Genomic DNA, 14,898 nt, shown 5'->3' with positions numbered 1-14,898 from the left:
GGCTGACTTTGTGACTTCTTTAGCTTTGCATTAGGAGTGACTATTGCCAATTTTAAGTCTTGGCTTAAGAGACTTTGCTTGTTTCCTCTTTCTTTCTTGGATCTCTGTTTCTGCTATGTAAATATGCCCAGGCTCCCCTGCTAGAGGATGGGAGACCACATGGAAGAGAATAGTGGGCCCCTGGCTGAGAGCCAGCCAGCCCCTCAGTGGCAGAGAAGCCGGCCTATGAGACCAGAATTGACTACAGAAACATGAAAATCCCAGTTGAGGCTAGAACTCTCCTACCCCCCGCCACTGATGATAGACTCATGAACAATAGTAACAGCTTATCGTTTAAGCTGCAGAGATTTGAGGTGGTTTGTTAAACAGTAATTACTCTGGTAAATATTTCAAAGTTTGTACCCTATAGAAATTGTCTGTCCTTTTCAAATGACTGTAAGAGTCTACAAAATTGATCCAAAGCTTATCACACAGAGAGTCATCCAAATTTAGTAGACAACTTTTAAAATTTATATTGTCCTAAAAATAGAAAGTTGTTCTTCTTTAATAAAGTTTAAACATTATTCAGGCTATTGGATAATAGAACTCTCCTTACTCTTTGTTCTTTGGAGGACAATCATTGAAATGCCCAGACTTGTGAAACCAATCAAGAAATACAAATGAAAAAATTAGGAGTGGGAAAAGGGTATACAGAAAAATATTATGACTCCTGTGTTGGAATGTGCTGGATCATTATTGTCAGCTTGGCTGACCTGGAAGTACATTTCCCAGAACTCCCTTTCCTATTTGGTTTTGGATTAGAGTTGGCCAAAAGATGAACTGGAGTAAGAGCGAGCAGTTGGAAGTAATGCTCTAGCTGTCGCTGTGGCATCCTGCTATCTAATATAGTGGAGCCTCAAAGACCCCAAAGCAGCAAGTGTCTGTGTCGTCCAGCCCGGTTATGCCAGGGCAGTGGGGTAGGTCGCAGACAAGCCAAAGAAAGTGCCCAGAGACAGTATGGGAATCACTGTGGAGAGGTAAGTTTACAAGAGACCAGCGACTGCTCCAGTGGGAGTTCAGTGCAGAGGCCGACAGCATCTAAGCTCTGCCAGGCACCACCGCTTCTCCCTCATGGTGCTTTGTCCAGTGGCAGCTGACTGGATGAGTGTCACATGTCCTTTCCACAGTGCCCTCAGTTTTACAACTGTCCCCAGGAGTTTTATATGTTAGGCCTCAGAAGACGTGGCATCATCAGCATTATCTTGCTCGGTTTGCTTTTTTAATTTTTAGTTGTAGATAGATAGAATACTTTTATTTTATATATTTATTTTTATGTGGTGCTGAGGCTTGAACCCAGTGCCTCACACATGCTAGGCAAGCACTCTACCACTGAGCCACAACCCCAGATCTCCGTTTGCTTTTTATTTTATTTTTTATTCTTCCTCCTTTCCCAAGGTTTCTTTGGCTTAGCAAAATTGGCAGCCTCAGGTTATTCTTATAGACTTTATCAACTCTCCCATTAATCCCAACCCATAATATCAATGTCTACATTTAAACACTTGAGCTCTACCTATATATGCAAATAGAGGATATATATGCACACATATATACAGATATATGTGTATATATAAATTTTATATATAAAAAATAGATAAGGTTTTATATATAAGACCTAGACACACATATACTCATATATGAATGTGTATACATGTATTTCCATCCCCAAGAAAACTAAATGATGAGTCACTCAATGATGAGCTCAGAAGTCACTGTGGACCCCATTTTTAAAGTAATGGAGCTAGGGTGCAATCACTTGGCACACGGTACCCTTTGGTATACTTCAGTTTGCTTTTTTGACAGCTTCCAAGGGGCAAGAAAATATCTTCCTACAGATGACACTAATTTGCCCTAGTTACCAGCATAAGAGAAAGCCATTGTCCTTTAACATTACAGGTGCTTGGACTTCAGCACAGGCTTGCTCTCATTGTTCCCTTAACTTGGCTGGGTTTTGGAGAACAGAAAGGGAGCATTCAGGGACGTGATGTTACACTGTCCCCCTTTGTTTTAGGGGTGACACAGCATCCCATTCCAGTATCTTCTAAGAGTAATCTAAGATAAAGTGAATTAATAAGGAATAATAAATAGCTCAAAGAATTGATGAGAGGGCCCAAGAACTTGGCTTTAAAGCTGCATAGCCAGGAGCAGTGCAGCTGGGGTTGACATAGCCAGGAAAACAACCCTCCCTCCCCACAACGGGACAGTTCCAGAAAAAAATGTCACCCATGATGCTGTGGACTTGATACCAGGATTCTGCCATAGCTGCACAAAAGGACCCCTGCATTGTCTTGCTGGAATGTACTGTCTCCTGGTCTGTGATGACCTCATTCTGTTCTCCTCCCATGTTTTAAACTTGAATAAGTAATTGTTATGTATCATCTATGGCTGCACCTTAGCTGTAAGGAGTCTCGAAAGTACCTTTTAGTCTTTTTTTTTTTTTGTACCGGGGATTGAACTCACAGGTGTTCAACCACTGAACCAATGCCCAGCCCTTTTTGTATTTTATTTAGAGACAAGTTCTCATTGAGTTGCTTAGGGCCTTTCTAAGTTGCTGAGGCTGGCTTTGAACTCAAATCCTGCCTCAGCCTCACAAGTTGCTGGGATTACACGCATGTATCACCACTATGCCTAGCTAGTATTTTAGTTTTATAAGCATGGCAGTATCCTCCAGCCAGGGATATCCTTCTGCATGAATACAACTGTAGTTGAGCCAGTTTGCTTTATTGCTTTTGTGGTGGGGAGAATATACATCATGAGGAGTTGGGGTTTGGGGTATCTTAATGAGAGGGCATTAGAACCGATGGCCAGATTTGGGCATTGGTTGGGTGATTTGTGGAGAGTCTAAGGAAGCAGGGGTTCATTCTGGATTGAATGCTGTCAAAAGTGGGGCAAATCTATTGACTTATTTCAAATTGAAGGGGCTTGTTGAATAAGCTAATTTATCTTATCTACTACAAGTCACATCACATTGAATGGAGAAGCTCTGGTGTTACGCTGAAGTCAGGTACAGTGTGCCCGCTGTCCACAATAATTTAATATTTTCTGAAAGTTCAGTCAAAGCAGTAAAGCAAACGAAATAAGGAAAAAAAATATTTGGAAAGGAAGAAACTTGCATATAATTGTCTACCTAGTAACCCACGAAAACCAACAGAAATATTATTAGAAGGAGAATTAAGTAGGACAATTAGGTATAAAATCAGTGTGCAGAAATCGATGCTTATCTTTTAAAATCAATAATCAGCAAAAAGCTGATTTTAAGAAGGCATTAAAATAAGAGATGAAAATATCTAGGAGTAAACTAACATAAGTGAAGGCCCATATAAGTAAAACTGTAAAGCCTTATCGGGGAGCTTGAACGAAAGCTTGACTATATGGTAGGATGTAGGGCACTTGTGGGTGGGATAACTCAGTAATTATGTCATTTCAGGTGTAATAAAAACCTCTATATGTGTGTGTGTGTGTGTGTGTGTGTATGTGTGTTTGTTTGTTTGTTTATTTATTTATGTACCAGGGATTGAACTCAGGGACACTTAACTACTGAGCCACATCCCCGGCCCTTTTTATTTTTAATTTTGAGACAGGAATGCACTAAGTTTCTGAGGCTGGTCTTGAACTTGTGATTCTCCTGCCTCAGCTTCCTGAGTCATTGGGATTACAGGCAGGTATCACTGCTTCTGGTTAGATGGCATAATTCTATTTTTTTTTGGTACCAGGGATTGAACCAGGGGCGCTTAACCACTGAGCCACACCCCATCCCTTTTTGTATTATATTTTGGGACAGGGTCTCACTGAGTTGCTTAGGGCCTTGCTAAGTTGCTGAGCCTGGCTTTGAACTCATGATCTGCCTGCCTCAGCCTCCTGGGCTGCTGGGATTACAGGCGTGCGCCATCTAGACAGCATAATTCTAAGGTCATCCCAGAAGGATGAAGAAATTTTGGAAGGTTAAGGAGTGATTTACACAGCTGGAAGGGAAGATTTATTATAAAGTAGCATAATTTGGGGCTATTGAATAACAATAGCCCCAAGACAGGCTTAAGTCTATACAATTGGTATAGGATAAAGGCAGAATTTAAATGTACTCACACTCTGCTGAGGATATAGAAAGCTGCAGAATGCACCACTCCCACCCAAACTACAAGAAAATGACAAATAGCAAAATTGTTAATTTTGTTGAGCCCATGAGATAGATGAGGTTGTGAGGCAACCATGTAACCTCAAGAGACAAACTCCTCCAAGGACAGAGGGGCTGTGCAAACTCCTAGCCTGGCAGAGCACAAGAAGAGGGGGCACCATGATGCACAGGGGTAAGAGGAAACCAGCCTGAGTGCCCAGCACTGCCCATCCACACGTGGGTGCAAGTGTGAACCTGGAGGAGCTGAGGCAGCACTCGGCTGCAGACTCTTTCCCCAAGATTTCCACAGGGTGCTCCCAAAGAACTACAGAGACAGCAGAAGACTGGCTCCCTCCGGCCCACATCCCTGGTGCTGGCAGGTAGGTGGCACTCAATGCTTGCTGGGAGCACAAAATGCCATGTATTTCCCTGGATTCCTCCCTCATAGGAATCAACATCCTTAAGCCACTGCGGGTAGGTAGCAAATTCACTGTCCCACAGAACTTGAAGAGGTCAGTGGGTATGGAAGAGGCACAAAACCTCACTCCTTGGACAGTTTTCCCTGGACAGTAAACGAAGGCCTCAGGAGACTCTAATGGCAAAATATTCCAGGGCAGACTGACAAGGGTACAAAGCTCAAAAGATGCATGAAAAGCATTTGATAAAAGTGAGCATCCATTTATGGTAAAACTCATCTAACTAAAACTTCTCACTCTCAAAAAGGGCACCTACTAAAGACCTACAGTCAGCATTGTGTTTAGCACTGAAAGATTGAATCTAAATTGTGGTACATCCATGCAAGGGAATACTACTCAGCAAGAAAAAAAATACAGCCAGCATTGTGATTAGCACTAAAAGATTGAATCTAAATCGTGGTACATTCATGCAGGGGAATACTAACTACTCAGCAAGAAAAAGGGTGAACTACTGATGCACCTGGCAACATGCATGAATCTCGGAAGGATCATGCCAGGTCAAAGGAGCCAGACTCAAAGGCTCTCTACTACAGGATCATGTATGTTGATATTTGGGAAAAGGCAAAACTATAGAGCAGAGAGCTGATCAGTGGTTGGCAGGGGAGGGGGGTGGGGCAGAGGAGGGGGACAAGGGATCAACTCCAGAATGACACAAGGGAACTTTTTTTTTTTTAATTTTTATTATTAGTTGTTCAAAACATTACATAGTTTTTTACCTATTATATTTACAAGGGAACTTTTTGGAATGATGGAAATATCCTATCTGTGTATCTTGAATGTGCTGGTGACTGTAAATTGTGCATATTGACCAAAATTCAATACTCTTAAGGGACAAAATTTTCTCTATGTGAATCATATATTAAGAACCTTAACTTTTAAAAATGGTTCAGAAAGAAAGTGTCATTCTGAATAATGCTGAAATTAATTGGTAAACCATTTGGAATACAACAACTTTCCATTTCTCTCATGACATAAAAAGATGAATTCTAAATGGATTATAGATATGTGTGAAAAAACTATTAAAAAAACTTAGAAGTAAGAAGAAAATATAGGTGATGATTATGTAGGAGATAAAAGCATAAAACAAAACAAAGGAGGGAAGAGGTTAATGGGACAGGTTGCCAGAAGGTACAGGGGATGCATCCTTGAGAACAAGACCCACTGGAGTCCCCCGCTGCCCTCCCCGCCTCCTTCCTTTTCAGAGTGTGAATGGTAGGGAGTTATGTGGACATTTACCAGTTATACTCCACACTGTGTAGCCCTCTGTGTGTGACCCATATTTTACAATAAGGAAGAAAAAAAGAAGCTAGGGGTAGCACATCTGTAATCCCAGCACCTCGGGAGGCTGAGGCAGGAAGATTGCAAGTCTGAGGCCATCCTGGGCAACTTAGTGAGACTCTACCTCAAAAAGGGATGGGGATTTGTGACTCAGTGATAGAACACCCCTGGGTTCCATCCTAGGACCACACACAAGAAACGCAAGAGGCAAATTTGGGGTCCACTTATAATTTCCTGCATTTTACACACAGGGGTATGTAGGCTAGGAAGGCCAAAAATTTCTCCCATTTCCTAGGTCAAGTTTCCATTCCTTATCCACGTCCTTACAGCCAAAGCAGCTGCATGATTTAGCAAAAATTAATACACTCTGAACTTTTTTTCAGGTGTGTGTGTGTGTGTGGTGCCGGGGATTGACCTCCGGGTCTGGCACATGCTAGGCAAGCATTCTACCACCAAGCCACCATACACCCATCGTTTGAATTTTTTTTTTTTTTTTTGGAGACAGGGTCTCACTAAGTCGTCCAAGTTGACTTCATCCTTGCGATCCTCCTGCCTCAGCCTCCTGAGTAGTTGGAATTGCAGGTGTGTACCTCCACTCCTGGCTGAGTGAACTTCTAAAAATTAAGGTCAGTTTGAAAGAACCTGGGTTGCAGATATGAGATATTTAATAAAAAAGAATAAATATTTATGAAATCTATTGACCTGGGACAGAGAAAGCCATTTTATAAAGCAAAGGCAGAAACCATGAAGAAAAAGATGGGTATTTTGAGAGTGTTACAGCCATATGTGGGTGATAGGATTATGGGTAACTCTTAGTTTTACTATGTGTGTTTTTCTGATTTTTGATATTTTCTAGGTGGAATGTATATCATCTAGGTGACTGGAAAAAAAAAACAGTAAATTTAAAAATAAGTCTCATTTTGAGAACAGTGTACCGGGGTATCACGGAGGAAGGCAGCTAACCCAGGAGAAGTGAAGGCTTCGGGCTGCTCTCAACGCTGAGTTTTCACATGAAACCTTACGGGTTTTAAAGGTGGAGAGCAATTGATTAAAGGACCTTGAGCGGATGTTGGTGAGAATGTGGCCACATTAGGATGTTGAAAGAAGACGGGGCTTTGACACCTGCCAGCCTTGGACATGCAGGTTGTAACCTGAACAAAACTGTTTTCCCACCCTGCCTTGATCATCACAGATGTTAAGGTCCAAAGAAGGCCCAGCACCGGGTGGAGGACAGATGGAGAGCACAGCAGGAAGCCTGGGCCCAGTCAGAGAGGCGAGGGGAGCCCCTCCACCTTCCACCCGGTGACTTACGCGGGAGGATAGGAGACAGCGGACTTGGTGGCGTTCCTGCTGGTGGCTCCCGGCACTGCATCCTGCAGCTGGGTGCTCCTCGGTGTCTGAGTTCCCTGTTCTGAGAATCGGTTGGTGTGAAGCGAGAGTGTCCAGCGTGGCATCTTCCTTGATGATCTTCCTCTGGTTAAGCTGTGTTAACTGTGTTCATGGGACAGAGAAAACCTGTGACTGAATGAAATGTACAGAGGTCTGTACCCCGAAAACCCTGGCCTAGTTTTACTCCCCTCTCTGCTCTCTAATATTTCACTGCACCGTTTCTGTCATTCCAGGGGCCTTCGGGACAGTGGCTACTTCTCACCTTGGCACATAAAGACCTGCTTTTCCTTCTGCAGAGCAGCGCCCTCATTACCACATACTCCAGTGTACAAACCAGCTGAGTTCTCTGACACTGGGCACGCTATTTCATGGTTCTGGGCTTGTATAGTCTGGTCAATATTATCAGCTGTCTACTGTGTGCCAGGCGCTGTGCTAAACGTATAACCCCTCCTCAGAGCATCCTGTTGAAGTCTTGGTTGTTGTCTCCATACAAGAGAGGACTGAGGTTCAAAGAAATGAAATAATTCGCCTAGGCTCACACAGCTAAGTGACAGAGTTGGGATGGGAATGCAGGTTTAACTCCAAAGCCTGACTTTTTCTTGTTAAAATATAGAAAAAAATGTATCACATTAGCCTTTTTAAAGTGTATTATTCTGCAGCATTAAATACATTCACTTTGTTAGGCAGCTATCACTACTATCCATATTCAGAATTTAACTTTTCCCATCTAAGACTCTGGTATCCATCAGACACTAACTCCCCATTTCCCCTCCCTGGAGTCCCTGGAACTACCCTCCTAATCTTGTCTATGGATTTGACTGCTCCGGCTAGCTTGTGTAAGTACAATCAACCAAATTTGTCCTTTTGTGACTGGTTTATTTTATTGAGCTACTAGTATTTTATCTTTGATCACTACCCAGGCCGGCAGCTGGCAGGTGTCTTTACTGTAAAGTTATTCTTTATTCTCCTCGTAAAAATAAATATCTTTGAGTCAGTACATCTCTCTTTCCTCACCAACCCTTCACTCACTGAATTCTCAGCATCCGCTGATGTTTCTTTACTGAATTAACTACTATTATGGTTGCTGAATGGCGACTTTTTAGTGTAGTGTTATTGTCATTTCTTTTGCATCTAGTAGTTGTATTTGTACTATAAAGTACTTTCTCTTTCCATTTATTTTTAACAGCATGGATTTATGAGTGCATATTGTATTCAATAGTTTTTTCGGGGGGGGGGGGGATTGATCTCAGGGGCACTCAACCACTGAGCCACATCTCCAGCCCTATTTTGTATTTTATTTAGAGTCTCACTGAATTGTTTGGCACCTTACTAAGTTGCTTTGAACTCGCGATCCTTCTGTCTCAGCCTCTGGAGCTGCTGGCATTACAGGCATGGGTCACCGTGCCCAGCTATTCAATAGGTTTTAACATGCTACTGTCATTATTTTAATGATCAGAATTTCCCAGTTTGCCCAGTAGGAGCCACTTCAAAGTGGTTTCTGGTTTTTATTTTTAATTTTTATTTTTTTGGAGTACCAGGGATGGAACCCAGGTCACTTCCCACTGAGCTATATCTCCATTTCTTTTTATTTTATATTTTCAGATAGGGACTTGCTCAATGGCTATGTAAGTTGCTGAGACTACCTTGTATTTGTGACTGTCCTGCCTCAGCCTCTTGAGTCCCAGGGATTAGGGGTGTGCCACCAAGCCCAGCTTCTGGGTCCTTTTAACATGACTTCATGATTGCCTGAGCACTTCCTTACTTTATGACATAAAAGGTGCCCCAAGCTCATGTTAGTTTCAACCTGGATTCAACAATCTGAATACAGCAGACCTAGGGCGGTGGTGCACACCTGTATTCCCAGTGGCTGAGGCAGAAGGGTCTCTCGAGTTCAGAGCCAGCCTCAGCAAAAACGAGGTGCTAAGCAACTCAGGGAGACCCTGTCTCTAAATAAAATACAAAATAGGGCTGGGGATGTGGCTCAGTGGTCGAGTGCCCCTCAGTTCAATCCCCAGTATCCTCCTAAAAAGGCTACCCCTAAATGTTTAAAATGCAAAAACAGAGTAAGTTACTCAGGTTGCTTCTTGGGCCTATTCTCATGCCTGTGCCTGTTTGAGACTTTACCCAGTTTGTTACCAGATTCGTTAAGTAGCAGCCCCCAAGGAGGAAGTGTGCATTTTATGGCCAATTAAGCATTAGCTGTGAACCTGAGCATCCTTGAGAGGGGATACAGAGAGGAGCAAACACTGATGTGCATTGCAGGATTGCAGGGCTTTCTCCTCTCAGACACCAAGGGCCTGCCAGTGTGGGAGCTCTGTCTGGAGGGAGGAGAGTTTTACATATTTCTCTCTAATGGTAATAGAAGTGAGACTGTTGTTGTGAAAAGACACGCGGTTTAGAATGCACCATATGGCCCTGAGAGGTGTTCATCACTGCAGCCTCTCATGGCTGAACTCAGAATGGCTCATATTTCTGCATTGATGGAGGATGAGCCACTGACTGCCAGGAAATACCCATTGTAGCAGCTCTTCAGCCATGTAATTTAAAATAATTACTAATTAAATGAAAATAAAATAGAGTCCATAATAACAATAATAACCACTGTAGCATTGGTCATTACCCAAGTACTGCTTGCTGGAGCGTTACCTAGGGGAAGATCGCCTGCGAAAGGAGAGGGACTTCCAGGCAGCCAGCGGCTTTGTCGCTGCTGTTGAGCAAGGAGGAGGAGCCGCCTCGGTGCTTGGCGTCCACAGACCTCATTTTCTATTCCCCCTCTATGGCTGATCTCATGTGGTTTCAAGGAATTTGTTCACTAGTACAGAAGGCAGGATGCTATTGAAAAATCAAGGCAAAGGGACCGCCATGGGGCACTTGGTGAGGGATTAATATTGTGGCTGGAAACAACTCACAGACAATTACCTTGTATTTGATGGGCATCTCTCTGATCCTCACCTAAAGGCAAGGCCCTTTTGCAAGAAAGCCTTTGAGTGCGTGTCTTCAAAATCCAGTGGCTGGGAGCAAGGGATGTGCACAGTGTCCACGGAGCAGGGTCCTATGACTTACAGAGGTCTTCGGGGACTGAAGAAGGGAAAAAGTGGAGGCTGATCAGCAGGTTTTCTGGTTTTCTTTTGGGGTGGACTAAAAGAATGTGCATTCTCTTCTTCATTCATCCATGCAACAGATGTTTATTAAGTATCTACTATGTGCCAGATGTTGTTTGAGGTGCTGGGAATATTAATTAAGGCAGACATGGCTGCTGACCTCAGGATCTGACAGTCTGCTAGGTAGGGAGGAATATATTAATATGAAAGCAGAAAAGTATTATAGAGGGAAAGAAGAGAGAGCTTGGGAGGATAGCAGAAAAACTGTCAGCAACGTGGCATTTCTGAAGGACAATTTGAGAAAGCGCCATTTCTGCTGAGGCCTGAAGTCAAAGGAGAGTTTGGCTAGGTAACTTCTGAGGGGAGAATGTTCCAGGCTAAGGTATGGTTATGGGCAAAGGCCCTGAATGAACATGCAACTTAATTTGTTTGAGAAACTAAAGAAAGTCTAGGGTGTATGGATTTCATTCCAAGTTCAATGGGAAGTCTCAAAATCAGGAAGTAGCAGCACCTGGTTTATATCTGTAAAAGTTCAGCCTGGTTGCTGGTGGGGAAGATCAGGGCCTGAGCAGAGGCAGGAAAACCAGGGAGGAGTTCCTTTAAGAATTCAGGTAAGAGAGTGCCGCAGTCTGGCTGGGCACAAATGCCGCAGTCTGGCTGGGCACACAATCACGAGCCACCACACAGCTTGTAGATTCAAACAGCAACTCTTTATTCCTGAACTCACACCAGCCGTCTACAATCACGTTCTGGGGAAATCCACGTTCTCTGCCCAAATCCACGTTCTCTGCCCAAATCCACATTCTCTGCCCAAATCCACCTCCACTGGGCATCTGTCTCCCAAAAAATACTGTCTAAATCCCGTGAGAACTCAAGGGGAACTCAGGCAGCAGGATACGCCCTATTCCCAGGAGGATTAATCTTAAACCCGGAACGCCCTAAACCCAATTATCTTAAACCGGGAACACCCTAATCCGCCTTGGTCCTTGAGCAAGGTCACCTACATTCAATGTCACTGCAAATGTCAGCAACATGGGGTACGCTGGCCAGGAAATTGTCATACCTACTTGGCTAATGGCTCCCAGCAAGAGAGGAAGGTCACTTGCACTAGGGAGATGGCAGGAGATGACCGGAAGGAGAGAGATTGGGTGTTTTTTCATTTAGGCAGCAGAATGGACTTGGGATGCTCAGGAGAAGGGAGGAATCAGGGCACAGATACTTGGCTTGAGCACTAAGGAGAATGGTTGCACAGTATGCTCAGGTGTGAAATATCAGAGGACAAATGAACCTGGGGATTAAAGTATTTGGGTTTTAAATTATGGTTAAATATATATATAACATTAAACTTACCATTTTGACCATTTCTAAGGGTGCAGCTCAATTGTATTTCTTGCAGAGTCATCATTATTCTCCGTCTCCAGAACTTTATCATCTTTCCTACAGATGTCCCCTACCCTTCCCCAGCCTCCACTTAGCATTCTGTTTTATGAGTTTGGCTGCTTCGGATGCCTCCTAGAGGTCCCATTGTGGTTGGTACACTAGTACCAAATGGATTTCAGAAGAGACCTCCTGCTTAGTCTGAATCCTACAGGCCAGGGTGCGTAGCAAGCTCTTTAGGAATAATTTATCATGGTGGACCTTCCATTATTATTATTATTATTATTATTTGGTACTAGGGATTGAATCCACAGATGCTTTACCACTGAGCTACATTCCCAGTCTTTTTTAATTTTTTGAGACTGGGTCTCCCTAAATTGCTTAAGGCCTGGCTAAGTTGCTGAGGCTAGTCTTGAATTTGAGATCCTCCTGCTTCAGCCTCCGGAGTCGCTGGGATTACAGTCATGCAACCCTGTGCCTGACTCCATGTTTGTTCTTAAAGGTTCCTATTCCTACCCGGCTGCTCACTATTTGAGGATATGACCATTCTGGTGAACACTCTGCACCTGGTTCTCTCCTTTCTAATCCATGTTGTTGCTTAGTAGAAAATTAATGAAGAATAACCAAATATGAGCTGCAAACAAAAGTGATGGGAAAAGGGAAGTTTATTGTCGTTTTGGGGGGAAGATATATCTAGTGAAAATCAAATACTTTTGACAATCTTTAGAGTGCATGGAAGGCATTTTGTTTGTCTTTCCTTTTCTTTTTGGTAACAAACAAAATGCAGTTTTAAAGTGTTTTCCAATTTCTCTCTGAGCTCCCTTTCGTTCTCTGATTTCTTAACTCCTAATGGGGTAATATAAACCAGTTTTCTGTCGTCTTAGTATTCTTCAAAGCTGTCGATTTACTCTGAACACAACGAAAGCAAAGATGTTATTAAAATAAAACAGCTTCCAATTGAGCTGCTAATAAATGGTGAAATGCATCCACATTTTGCCTATTGATTGTCTCCAGCCGACAAAAGCAAACACAAGCTTGTACGGCATGCTGCCTGTGGAAATGAAAGATTTAATTAGATGAAAACCGAATGAGCTGGAAGATCTACTGCGCTCGGGCCTCCAATGATTGTTATTCATAATTGGCTGTTTGAAATGTCCCCCCTTCTTGAGCCTTTTCACTTAAAAAATTCCCCACAGTGCATTAAGACAAGCTCATTGTTAGACTCTTTCCCCCTGTGCGTTTCCCCAGCTCAAGGATGTGGACTAGAATGAGCCCTGTCAGGCCATAAATCAGGTGTAATAGAACATCTTAAAATTGAGAATTAGCAAGCAAGAGCGGGGAGATTGGTTCCTCTCCATCTCAGGCCCATCTCCAAATGCTGGAGGTGGGAAAGAGGTGCTGGTGGAAGATGTAAGAAAAGGTCCATAAACTCGGAGAGTGGAGTTCTTTAGAACTCACTGGCTCTGTAAGTATCTGCATTTAAAGTTTAGTGTCTGGTAAATGCACTGATAGTTGGCGGCGGGAGTGTATTAAGAAGTTGGTATTTGCTGTGCCAGGAATGTTTCAAACACCTTTCAGGCATCTTGCTTTTGGGAACTCCGCCTAGACAGGTTTCCTGCTTGGAAACCCAAGCATATGGCGAACCCTCGAAGGCTCTGCTTTCTTTCTTCACACAAGGGGGATGTGGATTGTGCCTTTCTCATGGGTTAGTTATGGGGTAAAGCTTTTGGCACAGAGATGGGGCAAATGGGAAGTACTAAATGACTGTCAGCTCTGACCCATCATCCCTTACACATCTGCAGGTCCCAAGAAGAAGATAACATTTCTTTTATTTCCCATAGCACCTTGGCCAACGTCATATACTTCTGCCCACTATAAAAATTAAAGGCCATATCAGTGGCTCAGTATTTAGATTCTCAGAGATTTGAGTGGGAGTTGACAGACATTCAACTAGTATATATTTAAAATCTTCAATTGTTTTTAAAATATCACATTGTGAACAGGCACGGTGGCTCACACCTGTAATCCCAGCGGCTTGGGAGGCTGAGACAGGAGGATCATGAGTTCAGAGCCAGCAACAGCAAGGCGCTGAGCAACTCAGTGAGACCCTGTCTCTAAAGAAAAGCCAAAATAGGGCTGGGGATGTGGCTCAGTGGTCGAGTGCCCCTGAGTTCAATCCCTGGTACCCTCCTAATAAATAAATAAATAAATAAGCACTTTGTTTTTCTGATTACAAAGCAGTAACAACTGATCCTTGTTGAAAATGGTGGTCAAAAGGGCAGGTACATGGAAGCTAGACTACGGGTTGTAGGGCGGGCCTAAGAGGGCTATAGTTAGGCTCCCTTTCTTAGGCTTCTGGCAGGCTATGTTTTTAGTATGTGGTCAAGGTCTTGAACACTCAGATTCAGCATATGGATTCAAAGTCATAAGCATCTGCTCATGCACCTGTCCTTTATGTAACCTGTTGGCATTCTGCCTCTTGGTCTGGTCTGCATATAAAAAGACCTATGGCAAGACTCAGCAGGGAGGGGCTGCTGCCACATCTGAATAAAGCATGTCTACTATCCTAACTGTGCCTCACATCTTTTTCCACCTGCCAAGATCCCAAATCTGTTTCCCAGGGTCTAAGCCCCTGCAGGACCCTGGTGCACGGTCCTGCTCCCCACCAATGGAATCAAAGGACTGTATGGAGATTCCATGAGTTAGTATGTATGCAACATTTGGAATGGGGTCTAGGACATAATATGTGCTCAATAAATACTGACTAGTATTAAAATATAGCCCCCCAAAATAACAGATCACTCATTCTAATGGCCCTCAGATAATTGGCATATGTGTATACATACACATATACATACAGACTCTTTATTTAGTTCTTAATGCCATTGCATACTGTGCTCAGTGATTTGCACATATTATCTCATTTAATTAACATAGTAGTCCTATAAGGTAGGTGATACTATTATCCTTTTGTTTGTTTGAGATGAGTAACAGAATCAGTAAGGTTAGGTGATTTTTCTAAGGTAATATAAGTGAAGGAGCTAAGATTCAAATGCAGGTCTCTGATTCCAGAGTTTCTGCACTACCTTAGAAGCCTGACACTGAATTCAGACAATGCAGCTCGTGTGAA

The sequence above is a fragment of the Marmota flaviventris genome, chromosome 5 (assembly GCF_047511675.1).
Source record: "Marmota flaviventris isolate mMarFla1 chromosome 5, mMarFla1.hap1, whole genome shotgun sequence".
In the NCBI taxonomy this organism is placed as follows: Eukaryota; Metazoa; Chordata; class Mammalia; order Rodentia; family Sciuridae; genus Marmota; species Marmota flaviventris.
This window is presented reverse-complemented; position numbering follows the sequence as displayed.